This window comes from Nipponia nippon, unplaced genomic scaffold, assembly GCF_047370975.1.
Source record: "Nipponia nippon isolate SJK-2023a ecotype South Korea unplaced genomic scaffold, ASM4737097v1 scaffold_1, whole genome shotgun sequence".
In the NCBI taxonomy this organism is placed as follows: Eukaryota; Metazoa; Chordata; class Aves; order Pelecaniformes; family Threskiornithidae; genus Nipponia; species Nipponia nippon.
Window position 1 is genome coordinate 101,317,485 of NW_028262290.1, and position 9,341 is coordinate 101,326,825.

Sequence of the window (9,341 nt, forward strand, 5' to 3'; positions counted from 1 at the left end):
GGAAATTCTTTCACTTCTTGCAGGTTCTGGATCACGTTTGCCATTGGCTTGCCAGCTCCCTCACCAGTGACCTATTTACCAGGGAAACAGCTGGATACTTTCTCACTCCCAGAGGAGTCACACAGCCATGCTTCCAGTTAGGATGAGCTGTTTTGTACAGAGCACTGAGCAGAACCATGTTACCCAAGCCTTTGTTTTAGCTCAATGGTAAAAGCTTCTGGACTGTCTTTTTCTCAAGCTGGTTCTACTTCAAAGAGCTGAATTATGTGTGTGTGTGTACATGCAAGCATATAAAGCTTATTCTGTAACCACTCTGTGCTGGATGCAAACATTTGTAGTTCTGTTTTGTGTATGCATGGGCCAGTTGGCAAAGTTTGTCATAGCAATCTAACAATCAAAAGTGGCAATGCCTAAACATTGTTCTGTTTTCAAAAGTATATTTAAAATCAATGTGGCTTCCAGGGCCAGGTGCTGACACCCCGAAGGAGTACTCAAGCAGTACTTCACTCCTCTTGCAAGTCTGTTTCAGTCAATTATAGAGTTGCTTAAAGAGTAAGAGTTGACTCATTGTGAGTAAAGGCATCAGCATCTGTCCTCAAGTTAGCAATAAACAGAGGCAAAAGATAATATATCAGCTAGTATGTTCCCCACATATATACAGTTGTTTATATTTTTTTGTAAGAAGAAAATTGTGTGTTCTAGTTACAGCTTTTATTTTTAATTGTTAGCTTTTATTTTTCCCCAGCAATAAAAATAAGCTTTGTCTACAGCACACAAGCAAAATGCCTCAGATTTATTAGATTTGAAATTTGAAAGATTGGTTTTCATTCTTGTGGTAGAAAACTGGCTTCTGCAACACAGAATTTGAGGCTTGAGGTTGGATTTTCCCGAAAGCCTGACCAAACTGTCCCACTGCAACTTAGGTTCATTACTTCTGTAAATGCATCCCTTCTTCCTCCTCCTCAGCGATTCCTTCCTCTCCAGTGTGCAAGCCATGAGTTATTGTGGATATGACAAAGTGGAATATAGAGGTAGGTTTGCCAAATGTTAGGCTGAATCTTTCCCCTCAATTCATAGACTAAGCTTTATGGAGAGCAGGAGAACCCTAAGCCCCACAGACAACTCCCGTGACTTTGAAAGTTGTACCTAGTATGTGCTTGAGATTGTGATGGTAGCTTTCTGTCTTGTTAGTAACGCTTAGTGAAATTTATTTTCTTATCCTTCCGTAGTCTGAAATGTAATCCTTTAAATGTATGAAGCCGTTTGTTTTGTTTTTTTTTCCTCTTGCTTTACAGTTTGGCTTTTCTTATAAATCCCATCCACTGTTACAGTTAACTGGTCTCTGTCTACAGCACATATGCAAGACAAAAGATTTTTTTTTTTTTTTAATGAAGCATGGAAAATCTTCACAGAAAGCATCTCTCTGCTTTACAAAAGACTGTAATGTGCGGGACCAAACCTGTCAGCTCTCACTTATTTCAGCTGAGACTTGTTCATTTTCAAGCAGCTTTTTACAGCACACTATCTCACTCCAGCAAGGAGAAAACTTCGCAGTGTGATTCAGTGAGACTTCTCACTCATTTAACTGTCATCGCATGAGAATTCCTGTCTTGTGAACAGAGGTAATGGGAAGGTGCTGTTTGTGATACCTCTCAGCTTTGTGAGCTGTTCTACATCCAGTGAGGGATCAGGGAAAGTTCTGCTCCAAGAGAAAGACTCTCTGCTGCAAGCCAGCAGGAGCTTCTCCATTTCCATCAGTGGGGAGAAACACTATATTCCAGCTGTAAAATAAGTACATTTGTAAGAAAACATCCCCACAGTAGTGAAGGTCTGTAGCAGGCCGAGGTCAGAGAAAAGATGGATGATTTTGCGTTTGTTAGTCCTGCATATTCTCTGCTGCCAATGAATGATGTCTTCTGAGCAAAATGTGCTCAACTCTTTAACCATGCTGACAAGTATTTAACAAGAAAGGAAACATTTCTCTATACAGTCCCTATTCTATCTGGAAGATTTGGAGTTGGGTCCAAATCACCACCCAAAAAAACAAGTAATGAAATATCTGCATAAGATAATAACATACATGTCATGATATAAAAAATTACAAAAGTCTGTTCATTTAAAAAAAAAATTAAAAAGCAAGCATAAAAAAGAAGGCAAAAGCAAGCTAATTTTACAGAGCAATGCGTTCAGAGGCCAGGAAGCCTTTTATAGATCCTAGTATCTCTGGCAAACAACCTTAACCTTGCTGGTATCTCAGAAACGTGGCCCATGTTACCCAGATGGCAATATATTCCACTGCAGCTGTGACCTGTGGCAGCCAGTTTCACCATGGAGCTCTTACCCAACAAAGTCAAGCTCAGGAGTGTGTGCAGACACCAACTTTGTCAGCAGGCATCTCAGGACTGCAGGCAATCTAAACTGTGGAAGTGGGTGCAAAAGTCCAAGCGGTTTGGGAAAGTGTATGTCCTGATTTGTGGGATCACGGCAATGATTCTTTCTGTGCAAAATGGAGATCTTTCCCTTGTCTACCCTGTCTGAACTTGGCAAAGACCCCCACGTGCTGAAGCTGAATTGACAGAGCAGTTTGGGAAAAGTATGTGAGCACCTTTTGCTTCAGAAATGACCAACATTACTCACCTGCCATCCACTGCTTAAAAGTTGGACCTTGCTTCAGCACAGATGACAAGTGGAATTTGCAATAGCTCTTGGTTCTGCTCTTGTGCTTTTTCTCCCCCTTCTTCTATATGCAAAGGAATGCAAGTGTGTCCCTGAACTCTACGCTGATCTGACAGAGAAGCAAGTCTATATGCTTTCTTCTCTCATCCTACTGCTTCCATGCTGGACTGGTCAGAATTTAACCTTTAGCAAGACCTGTCAAGCAGTGGCTGTATCCAACTATCTTCTTCCTTTCACCAGTTAACTGGTTGTCTAGGCTTGCCATTTCAGTGGGAACTGTGATTATGTTGGTTGTTGTTAACTGATAACTAGAAGTTTTCTTTAGGAGAATATAGTCTGAAAGCATTTAGAGAGAAGAGGAAGAACTGTGTGTATGGTCACAAATATGACAGACGCACCCGGAAGCATGTCTCATGGGGGGCGTGCTGTCTTCTCCCCTGTGAGAAGGACCCTCATGCCCTGATGTGGCAGCTGAGAATTTATTCCATCATGTTGAGAAATTCCCCCAACCAAAACTTCAGCCACCTGTGCTACCAGAAACCTAATCAATCCTAGCCAGTAAATCATAGCACCCCAGTGTTTTGGGCAACACAAACTCTTCAGTATGTTAAAACACTATTGAATATTGACAGTGGGATAGGATTTGTGAGGCTTATCATGATCAATCTCTTTCTATTCAAACAGCTAATAAATTACAGTTCGAGAAGTTATGATATGCCTATTGGTTAAGAGCAGTTACGTTTTTAACAGATTCCTACATTTTTGCAGTTGGAGCTTTGAAATCTGAGCTATAACCCACACAGGAGCAGGGGTGTAAGCTGCTCTTCCGCAGATCAGATACGATGGATACCTGTATTTGTACTGTATATTTGCTTTCCTTTATTTCTGATCATATTGCAGACCACCAGTTTGGGTGGTTTTTCTAAGTTACAACTAAGTACTTTTTTCCACAGCAGATTGTTCCACGTTTATCTGATTTTTAGTTTTTCACTTGTCAAATAAGAACTTCTTAGGTAAATAAACTTCTTTTTTTCCTAGCTTGCCTGTTATTCTCTGTTCAGTAACAATAACAAGCAACGGTTATGAAAGCCAGACACTGATAGCCATACAGCGTCTCAGACCAGAAAGTATGCATTCTTCTGACTGGCTGCAAAATAGAAGTAAAAAGCCCTGTCCTTTCAGTTGTTCTCACTTCTAAATCCCAGCTGAAGGGAAATGTATAGCTCAGCCTGTCCAAGAGCTGCTCAATCTAGCATCAGCTTTCTGTGGTGCTGCAGAGGCAGGACATCCACTCTTCCTCATGCAAGACTATCAGACATCAAAGAGCATATCCCATAAATCCCTCAGCTGTGTATCTTCACCTGCAGATACGGCATCTTGGCACTGTTGGCTGCCAGGACAAGTTAAAGCAACGCTCAGTTTACCATGCTTTTACTCAAGGAACCTTTCAAGAAAACCATTTCAGGAAAGGTTGTGTAAAACTTCTATTGGAAGAATTGAATTTTGCTCCTCTCTGCAGAAGTGCACACCTGAAAACATGCTTGGCTTACCAGTGATAATTTACTAGATTGACTTTTGGTGGACAAAAGGCAGTATCATTGCAGGACCATCACATGTTGGAAAACGCTTGGATGGTTTACAGGCCTGGCAATGAAAGATTTGGGATGTGTGCATGCCAAGCTGGCACACAGCACTCTTGATAAGCTCAATGGCTGGTCAGCAGCTTGCATTGGGTGTGTTGGTGGACTTTTAATCCACCCTATTGTACACTGCATTGTAACAGTCTCTTTCAACAGGTAAATGACTGAAGAGGCAGCAAATAAAACCATCCTTCAGCCCTGTATGTAGGGTTTCCTGCTGTGCAGTCACTGAAGTCTGTGCTGACAAACATGTTTAGACAATATGTAGGACTCACCTCCAGAGTGGAATTTTAAATTCCTTCTCCAGCACTGTGCAGAATTGTCTCCCACAGGTGAACCAGGCTGACAAAAGGGTTTGAAAGCTTGATGAGACAAATCTCTGAATGAGGGAGAGAAGAGCAAAAGCAAAGCTATACTTTGGTGACCAGGGAGTTGAGGAAATCAGAATTGTAGAAGGCTGCTCAGGAGGACAGTTAAATTTGGGGCAGGAAAGACAAACATGTCAAAGTTTTGGTGTCTCTTCACTTTGGTATTATGGCTTAAATTTAAACTGAAATGGTACTATGCTGTAAGAAGGCTGCCTGGCTTTGTTGTACTCCTTGACAATCACAAGCTGCTTGAAGCAGCTTTGGGCACAGAGTGAGGGATGTGCAGGGTCACTCAGCTCAGTCCTCTGGTGTTGCAGAAAGCCACACTCTGTGGTCTCCATCAGAAACACATCTGGTTCTGTCTCGAAGAGACTGAAGAATATGCTGCTTATTCCACATGCTGGGATCTGCATCTCCGGACGCTGGTGGTTAGAAACCTTCTCCTGCTTCTCAGCATGGCTGTATCCATGGCTCCCTTCTACCCATTTGTTCTGCTGCCAGGACTGTCTGACTGATAACTTCAGTAGCTCTCCTCCAGCTTTGCATTTATCTTCAGCAATTGTGTTTCCTTAAAGCTTTCATTTAGCTAGGCTAAGCAAGCCTAGGTCTTTTAATCTTTCTTGCATGATAGTCCTTCCATGTAACATGGGTCTCCTGCATTCCCAGTTTTGTTGCTTATAAGCGTGGATTGCCAAAATGCAGTGTGCAATGTTCATGTTGGGATGCTATCAACACCTTCTTACAAGGGCATGAATGCTTTCTTTCCTCTGCTGGAGATAGTTGCCATGTGTCTCCAAGGGCCATAAATACCTTTTTCATAACCATATTATAGTGCTAGCTCCAACTATCTTGTATGTGACTAATCTGGACACATGTCTATCCTCTCTGATTTTTCAGCTTATTCTATCTCATAACAGATATTGTTAGTTCTTAAAATGCGTAATTTTATACTTGCATTTCTACCTCTTCAATCTGAAAGGGCAACAACATCTTCCTTCCTTCCGTCTTCCATATTGACAGTGTTTTCTGTCCTTGCTAATGGCTAATTGTCATTCACTCATTCACACTCCGACTTTTGTACCAGTAAATAATAAAATAAGATCAGTCCCAGAATTCCTGCCTGAGGAACTCCCCTTGATGAACTAGTTCTCCTGAAGGGGAGTTGTGTGTATCCCAGCTGTACTAACCAAAGTAACCAAACTCAATTTGCAAGATGGCTGGGGAGCTGGGGCAAGAGTAGGAGCAAGGGCAAGGAGTAGGGCAAGCATGATGTGAGTCTGCCCAGGGAGGCTTGCAAGTGAGGTGGTTGAGGTGGGGGAATTTGTCAAGAGCTGCACTCAGAGCAGCCAGAGAAGGGTACAGGTGAAGAACCAGCATCTCAATAGTGAGCTCCTCCTGTCAGGTAAAAGCACATTCAGCATCTTTGAAACCACTTGATTGTGAGGGCACTGACCACCTCGCAGCGGGAACTGCATTCCTTGCACTGGCGACTGCGCGAACACCAGGAGTGCTGTTGGAGGACATACACCTCACAGCACAGGAATGTCTGGCAGTTTTAAAAGTTTCCACGGAGGCAGGTTTTCAGAACAGACACTGCTTTCTGCTGTTCAAGACCCAAACATTGCTGCATTGTGCTCTCACATGAGAACCAGAACGCAACAGGGGGCAGGAGTATGTTTGTTTGCCTTATTCTCATTTTCTGAGAACAGAATTGTGCCAAAATAAACAAATGGTGAGCAGCAGCAAGATTAAAATTTTTTTTATAATCTATATATTTTAAAGTGTCAGTGATAAAAGTTTCATGTACATATAGGCACACACTCCTTCTATTTTGCTCTTTTATGTTTTTTATAACAGTTTTTCTTGAAGGAAACCATTACCATTAAAAGTGTGTGAATGATTTTTTACTCTGCTTGAAGAATTTTAATTTGTGTTAAAAAAACAAAAGAAGATAAACATATCCTATATCAAAATGCAGGCTCTCTGATTGTCTCTGATTCTCATACTATTTAATCTCACATTTAATCCCTCAGACCTGTTAGAGTTTACTGGTAACCAAAGTTGTCCCATTTACACTCCAGGGCAAGTTTGTTTGAAATACAATCCTGAACTTCATCCCAGACTGCAGGAAAATATCCATCCACATCTGAAGAGGATTAAATGCAAGCTCTCTAAAGCCCCATCTATCTATCAGCAAGCCTAAAAAGCCTATCACTATAGTGTCTAGACACTGAGATAACCCTCCTGATGGAAGCAGATGGTAAAGACCTCTCCACATCATGGTTTTCCATGAAAGATATAATGACACAAGGTTAGATTATCAGTCTCTTGGCAAAGCTTTTCATAGGAAAAAGACACTACCATATTCAGATACACACAACAGGAGGAAGTTAATAGTGTTTTTTTTTAAATTCAGCCAGGCTGAAAATTTATGAACCTGAGCCTGGACTGTAGCAATAACTGAGGATTAGAAAAAGGAAAAAAGAAAGAAAGAAAGAAGTTATGGCAGGGACGCCAGAACAGATTTACATCTCAGGAAACAAAATCAAGGAAACTGAAGAACCAAAAATGGGTGCATTTCATTGCAATAAACACATATGGGAATGTTTTTATTCCAGTGAAAGAACTCTTCCTGAACATTGGATGCAAGAGGAGTCAGAGTCCCATTTAAGACTTAGCAAGAGTAAAATTTAAGACCTTCGTGAGCCAAGATGTGTACAGAGTAGAATGATTGATACGCCTAGATCCTAAATACTCTGAAACTCCCTATTTAATCAAGCAAGGTCCCATTGACCCAAACAGTTTGACTAAGTGCAGCAGTTGGGACTTTGCCCTCCAAGTCCCCAGATGATCACAGTCCTCCAATCAGAATTCTCTGTATATAAAGGAAAAGGACCATGAAAAATCTTTATTTTACTTTTTCTTTTTCTCAAATCTCCACTCACCCCATGGATCCTAATATCCAAACTAAATCTCCCCTGGCACAACTTGTGGCCATTTCCTCTTGTCCTATCACTTGTTACTTGGCAGAAGAGACCGACCCCCACCTTGCAAATGCCACTAGCTGTCAGAGTGTGTGAGTGTTGGAACAGACTTCTACAAGGAGTAAAACGACCTAAAAGACCCAGACTGACTTTATTTATTGATGCGGGACTTGCTGCCATTGTGCCCACATTGATATAGCTGGCATGTCACACTGAAATATTTATTGTAATTTATTTTAAATTCATCTAAAAGTTGATCATGGGATGCAATATGTACATTAAATAAAATAAATTTCCCTGCAGACCTTCCCTTCCAACAGCAAGGTATATAAAAACTATCAGGCATTATTAATTTAACGTAATATATTTTCAGGATACTTCGTTATGTACCTGAAAAGAGATGTATTTGCTGCAGGTAGCACCTTTAAGAGTAAAAGACTGTTCTTGTCTAATGGGAGAGCATCAGCCTGTTGGCAGAGGAACTTCAGAGGCACAGACCTGTGAAGCAATTGTTCTCACTCATTTTTCCTGTCTAAACTGACCTCCCCTGCCCCTTCCCCCCAGCCAGCACAATACAGCTACTTTTTGATTTTTTCTTACCAATGTAAACACATGGTTGGGTCCCCCAAGATTAAAGACAGGGCAAGTCTCACACCTTTTACTGGTCAGCCAGGAAGTCTTTGTGGGACAAAACCTGATGGCTCAAATTCTTCCTTTGGGTGGTATTTACTTAGAAATTAGTTAGAGTCTTTACCTGAGCTCAGAGCCGCAGTGCATTAAGCACTGTAGTAACACATACAACTTCACTCCAGAGAGTGAACAAGCTAAAAAAACCCAGATGGACAAAATGGGTACAATAAAATAAAAAGAAGAAATTATTTACTCAAGCCGTGTCTTGGATTAATAAAAAAATCCAGTAAAGGAACCAATGAAAAGAACTCCCACATGTCAGCCTTATACTTTATGAAATGAATAATATTGCTTTGGATGAGCAATGGCCTCTGGGCTGTGATTAAGCAGAATCTATAGCTACATGCATAGATTCCTTACCAGCCTATATATACAGAGACTGCAATAGTTTATTTCCCCTTCTATCTAAACAAATACCAATAATTTACAAATTTATTTTAATTTTCACATTTGACTGGTAGAAGGCTCAAGGAGTTCAATAAATTAAGTAAGCCCATCAATATAAAAGAGTAGTTTAAAACCCTCTCTTAAATGATGCTGTCTCAGCATTCTCTTAGTTTACAAAATATATCACCAGGACCTCTGTAAAAAAAGGCAAATAGATAACAAAAAGCTTCTTTTTTTCTGTAAGAAACAGAAAATTCACATTTAATCTAGTGCCACATTCAGAAAAGTCCAAATCAAAGTAAGACAAAAAAAATCTCCATGGGATACTAAGGGAATGACTGAAAGTGTTTGCTGGACTCCCACATGCCTTGCAGTTCTGGGGTCATTCTATCAGTTGTGGCCGTGCAAAACAGGAGTTGCTCTGTGCTGGGAATCTGGGTAGTTGCATTTTCTGCAGCCTTACTGTCACATTGATTTACCTCTTCTGGTGCAACAGAAATAGCAAATTTCTGCCTTTGTATGGTCCTTGAAGAAGATATTTCCTGATCTTGCATCAAGAAATAAGGTGGGTAGAGAGAAGACCAACAGTATAAAGA